The following is a 6,449-nucleotide window of genomic DNA, read 5'->3' on the forward strand; positions in this document are numbered from 1 at the left end:
CCATGCAAACATTTTCTCTATTAAATTATGCACTTGCAATATTTCTATGCAAAGATTTGGCAAAAACGTTGGAAATAATTTCAAAATTAAATGCACCCGGGGACTCAATAAATAGTTAGACAAGCTTTAGCGACTTGTAAAAGCTGGTTTATGGTAACTAAGTACATACCTCGAGCATTTAAGTAGCTTTTCGTGGCATCTAAATTATATGGCCCAGTGGCTGGCCAGAGGTCCAGACGTGCTCCGCCTCTCGTACTCTCTTTCCCGTCTCGCTTGCTCACTCCCTTTGTTAGACATCCGTTTTTGGCCATCTGGTCTCAGCAACAGCAGCAGCAGCTACATTCAATTAATTTTACACGATGTAGCGAAAATCCAGCCAGAATGGGATGAGGGCTAAAACAAAACTAACGATAATTTTTACAACACACATATAGAGATTGCAGGAAGAAAGAGATTGTAGAGAGGGAGTGAGGAAGAGAGAGAGATGGTAAATAGGATAGGAGTTTCGGGTAAAATTTAAAGCAAAAACTACGTTGTAATAACATTTTAACGATATTAGCACGGAAAATGTGGCCGACACACAAAAGCGGAAAGTGGAAAGCTTAACGATGCTAAACGAGTGCAACTTGCTAGCAAGATGAGAAAGAGGATGAGACAGAGATAGATATATACTGTACTGTAAGCGAGAGAGAGAGAGAGAGAGAGAGAGAGAGAGACACACACACATATGGCTCTGTCGCTGAGACTACGCTTTTGCGGCTGGCAAAGAAATCTGCAACGAAAATTGTTCAAATATTTTGGCTTTTCCACACATACAAAGCGAGGAGAAAGAGAGAAAGAGACAGAGGGAGACTATTCTCCTTTTTCCTGTTGCCCCACCCTCAGTTAAAATTGAGTGTGTGTGTGTATTGTCTGTTCTTCTTTTGCCTCTCGCCTGGCCTTTATGGACCTAACAAAAACAACAACTACAACTACAAAAGGCGGCATTGGCATTGTTCAAATGCAGTGGCATCAGCCACAGCAGCAGCAGCAGCAGCAGCAAGTTTGTTATATAATCCACGCAGCCTTTCAGAATACACACACATACATATGTTATTACACTAAGCCCCAAATCCCCACCCATCCTATACCCACTCCCTTCCCCGCAACAGGATATCAAGCCGCATAATGGCAAAGTGAAAAGAGTTTTGCCTGCTTAAAGCGGTAGCTCGCGAGCCGCCATCGCATTATTTTCCACAGCATAAATTTTGAAACATCACCCCTTCCCCCACCTCGGCTCAAACCACATCACTTAACCCCACCCAAACCACCCACTCGATGCGTGCGCCCTAGTTTATGCAATGTTTTTCGCTTGTTTTGCGGAATTGTCAACAGTTTTTCTTGTCTTCTCTTTGTTAACGCCTGTTTTTTTCGCAGTTTCCTTTGCCTCGCTTTGCCTTGCCTTGTCTTGCCTTGCCTTGCCCTGCGCCTTGCGCCTTGTTAATATAAAACAGGCGCCGCCAACAACGCTGCCATCATCATGATCTCATTGTTGTTGGAAGATAGGCCACCAGCCGCCAACAACTGTTGCCCCTTTGCATCCTCCAACCCCATCATACCGCCACCCAACCCTGGCAACCGCATGTAATGTTGTTATTGTTCAACACTTATAAATTGTGTGATTTTTCCCGAGCGTAAGTTTAAACAACAATGTGCGTCAAGTGAAGCGTGCTTATGTCTGTGTGAGGCGTTAAAACAAAAGCCAACAATGTGTTTGTGTACTTATGCATGTGTGTGTGCATGTGGGTGCTGCTTGGTGCGGGGTAGCTACTAAAATAGTAAATTATGACAATGCACACACAAAGGAAAGCCAACCAAAACGAGCCACACAGCCTTTCGCCGACCGACTGCAAGCTCCTTCGCCGTTTGCCCATACAAAAATGTGTTGCATACTTATGTGGGCGCCGTGAACTTTGTCCTTAGCTTTCCTTCACTTTGGCTATGACTTAATAAGCAACCACTTGAGATTGCAGGAGACCAGGAGAGGAAGTCATGAAAAATCAACAAGCAAACAACAAACAAGACAATGAAAATCCTAGAGATTTTGATCAACCCTTTCCTATGGTCAAGGTGGGCAAAAATTCAAAGGGTAAAATATAAAGCTAAAATCTCTTCCTCAACTTGGAACTAGAAGATAACACAAGTCGTGTTATACCAAAGTGCATAGTGCTTCATTACAAACAATTCCTAACTGTTTTCTTAGTTATTTTTCTAACTCTAATTGTCCAACAAACAGAGCATTTTCCTGATCATTGAAAAGCTTAAAAGTATAAAATCAAGACATCTTAGCTAACAACAAGTCTCATCAAAAACATTGTAATAAAAAATTATGAAATAAATTGTTTCGAAAGTGGTTTTTTATAGTCTATAATCTTGTTATAACTTTTACCACTTAAATTAAAAGAGACAGTTTAGTATTATGAGCAATGGGAAAATACGCGAAATCGTCGTAAAGTTGTTTGCGGTTCTGTGAAAACATCCCATATTAAGATTACTTCTAATTCCACTATCCTTTCGATATTAGTAATTCTAATTCTGAAGCATATTAACCGGCCCTAATTAAATGAATGGGAGTATTGTCATAGGTAAATGGATTATTTTTGAAAAACCTGTCATTTGGCTTAGGAAGAGAGTCATGATGGGTTTTATATCGAAGATATTTGTGTTCAGCTAAGTAAGAGTATACAAATAGTTTTGAAATACTTGAATCTGATTCGAATCTTAACTTCATTTTGGAAACAATTTAATGGGGAAAGAGAGTCCACATTTTTGTCGATCTCAACTTTGCAATTTTGAACAACTTTTCCCATTTGCAATTGATTCGTTGATTCCTATTGATGTTTGTGCCAAATTAGTTAATGCAGCTGGTAATTTTTAAAGCAATCTTTAAGCGAGATTTTTGGTTTATTTTCATCTCTCTATTTTTCTCTCTCTTTCTCTCTTGCTGCTTTTCTTTTGAGTTGCTTGAAAAGCTTTTAGCTTGGCTTACAAAACAGCCGCAGGGCAGAACCCAGAAAGTACAAGACCAACAACAACAATGTCAATGCACTTCAACTGATAAGCAACAACATTGCAGCAGAAACTTTAGACGTTAGTTAGTTTTTTTTTCCATCTTCTTCTTCTTCGTCGTCATTTTACACGCTAAACGGGCATGGGCAACTGACTCAAGGTAAACAACTGACAACTGGCAACCAAGAAGAGTACCCAAGACCAAGTGACGACGGCAAGGGACAACTTCGACGACTTGTTGCTGTTGCTCTTCTAGTGATTTCATTGGCTGCTTTGGGTGGTGGTGGAAATTGGGTGGCGGAGGGCGATAGACGACCATGCCGCAATGTCGTTAAATTATTTTTCTTTACTGCTTTGGCATGACATTTTTTTTTTTTTTGTACAACTTTTCAATATGATGACACACAGAGAATCGCGAAACGACCGTCGATAAGGCGGAAAAAGAAACAAAATGTTCAAAGTTTTGCTCGACGAAGTGCAAACACACTACCGAGATATCCCCAGACGATATACCCATTAAATATCGACGTGAAAAGTTAAAGTGTTTGCTTGGTGAATGAGTGTAGGGAATCTAAGGAGACATCTACGGAGTTCGTCGTCGAAAAAGTGAGAGTTTCTTAGCAAAATCTCTACTGAAAGCTTAACCTGAATTTCTGACTGACAAACAACCGAACAAGTCGTAATACCCCGGCGAGAGAGTATAAAAACGCCAAACTAGCAAAAATTGGAATTCGAGGCGCCTTGAAGGAGTCAAATTGCCGTCAAATATCAATACGAATGAATGTTTCTCTTGATAAATTGAAAGGTGTGCAAATAATTGGCGCGAGAGATTCATACAGTTAATCATCAGATGAAACTCTCTTTTTTTCTCTTTTTTTCTTGCTTGCGTCTGACACATAAAATTTGTGGCATAATAAGAAAGTGAGTCACCTCTGTTGTTGGAATCATATGGAATTTTGATTCATGCTCCTCCCGCCAGATACATAGTTCACCACATTCCATTGGAGTTGTAACCTCGTAATGGTTACAGTCTATAAATAGGTAAGAAACAAATGAATTTGCTCATAAATTTTCGTCCTCGATAACGCTTGACTTAATTACTTAAGACAAGAGACTTAGAGAGAGAGAGAGAGACTGAGTGGGGTGAGTGGGAGAGGGAGGAGGATACTACATAAGGGTGTGCAGACAGCTGGCAGACAGTGATGCCAATGCCGCATAGTGTGGCATAATGCACTTAAGTTTTCTTTTGGCTTTATGTTTGTTTGTGTAATTTCGGGGGTTGACTGAGTGCAAGCGCGGAAGTCATGGCATAAGGCACACATCAGCAGAATTCACCCACAGAGGGAAAGAGAGGAATAGGGAGAGAGCCAAAGAGCACGAGCATGCAATTGAGCAATTGAATTACAGTTATACTCCGGAAAGTGAAACACGCTTCAATGATATGTTATGCGATGTAGAAACCAAGCGAAGGTCTACTGTGCGTCGAAGAAGGCAGCTGCAGCTGCCGTAAGTGAACTATGGGTGGGTAGCTGAGGAGGGAGTAGGGTGGGGACGAGATACATAATTGCTGCCAAAACGAAGTGACACTTCTTCTACCTAACAATCCTTTGTGCCCGCTCGGAATGGGATTTGAGAAGCATTCCTTTTTCGTTTCTTTCATTTTTTCGGGGCTGTTTGTTGTTCCGTGCAAATTTGTCGAGCCCGAGTGAAAATTATGTTTTCTCTGTCACTGTCGTTTGAGCGGAAAGCAACGGAAGAAGAAAACTATTTCCAGGCAGCTGCCTTACATTTCGTTAACGTGACAAAAATACATTGATTACATTTTTTTACTTGCACTCCTTCACCACGTCTTTTAGCTCACGTCTGCACACTTGGCCCATTTGTCTGTCTGCCTGGATGTCTCTCTCTCTCTCTCCCTCTCTTTCTTGCTTGCTTGTAGTAAACATCTTGCACGTACGTACCACATACTCTATTGCACTAGGAGCCTTGCGTTGTCATGCATCCTGCGAGGGAGGACGGTGGGGAACGAACGATGGGGTCTCTGAACTGACAAATTACATTGACGACGACAACGACGATGAATGGAAATTCCTTTTTCTGTATGTGCACTCTGAACTTTCAACATTCTCCTACAATTGTTTTCAATTTTAATTTGTTTATATCATCCTCACCCACATACATCCATCTGTCCACATGCGTTCATACTATGTCGCTCTTGAAAACGTTGAAAAATTGTATAAAATTGGCGAGAAGAAATGGAAAAAAGAAACAAATTGGCTTACATTTCATTTGCCTGAGTGTGGGTTGGTTAATTGCTTTTTGCCACAATTATTTAATTGCTCTTCGATTGAACGAAAAGTTTGACGTGCTTACACAACATTTATTCGAATCTTTCCTCTCATACATATACATATGTACATAAGTTCATACGTTGTTCATACATATATCAAATCTGAACGATCGGTTTACACAACTCTACTGACCATAAACAGTATTCGTTTATCTTATCACTTTCAATGAGTGGACTAAGTAGGTAAAGAAATATGTATGTCGAAATACATAGTTGAAAAGTGACCGTCTCCTTTCCTGTTCCCCCCTACTTCAAAAATTGCAATACAATCGACTGATCCAACAAAAATCACTGTCACCAGAAGAAGGCAGCTGAGATGCTGCGCATGCCCAGATCACAAACAGACGCAGATGATGCCAAAAATAAACCAGAAACAGAAATCAGAGAGAAAAAAGATCTTTGCTACCGGTTGCGAACAGCTGAGAGAGAGAGAACAAAACGCAGCCGCCTTTGGCTCGTGATAAGAAAGAAACCAAAGACCCAAAACTCACCACCAACTACTACAACAACGAGGAAAAAGAAACAATGCCGTGCATTATGCCAACTGAATGAAGTCTCATATGTATGTATGCACAATATCATTAAATAAACAAAAACTTGAAGAGGGAGAAAAAGGTAACGACTTACAGGTACCCTGCATAAGTAATTTAAAGCGTATTGTGAGGATCAAATTTCCTTTTTGGTCTTCCCTTTTACTTATGCCTAGTATACATTTCTATACACATACATATGTATTTTCCAATGATCTTGTCAAGAACCGCGATCGATCAAAAGTTTGTCGAAATGTTTTGTATATAAATACTTTACAGGGTATTCAAAAAGCCATGCAATAAACAACGAGAGAGGAAGAGTGAATCAGACGAGGGAAGGGGACAGCTGCTGCTGCTGCTACTCATGATAGGGCGCTCAGGTAAATGTTGTCACCTCGGTGAGAGCAACGCTCTCTTGGTCACCTCTCTCTCCGGCTTCACGCTTGGCTCTCTATCACCCTCTCTCACTCTCTCGCTAAGCGGGATGAGTTTGCACAACACCCGCCGCATTTGAACGCATT

This window comes from Drosophila tropicalis, unplaced genomic scaffold (assembly GCF_018151085.1).
Source record: "Drosophila tropicalis isolate 14030-0801.00 unplaced genomic scaffold, ASM1815108v1 contig_573, whole genome shotgun sequence".
Classification (NCBI taxonomy): Eukaryota; Metazoa; Arthropoda; class Insecta; order Diptera; family Drosophilidae; genus Drosophila; species Drosophila tropicalis.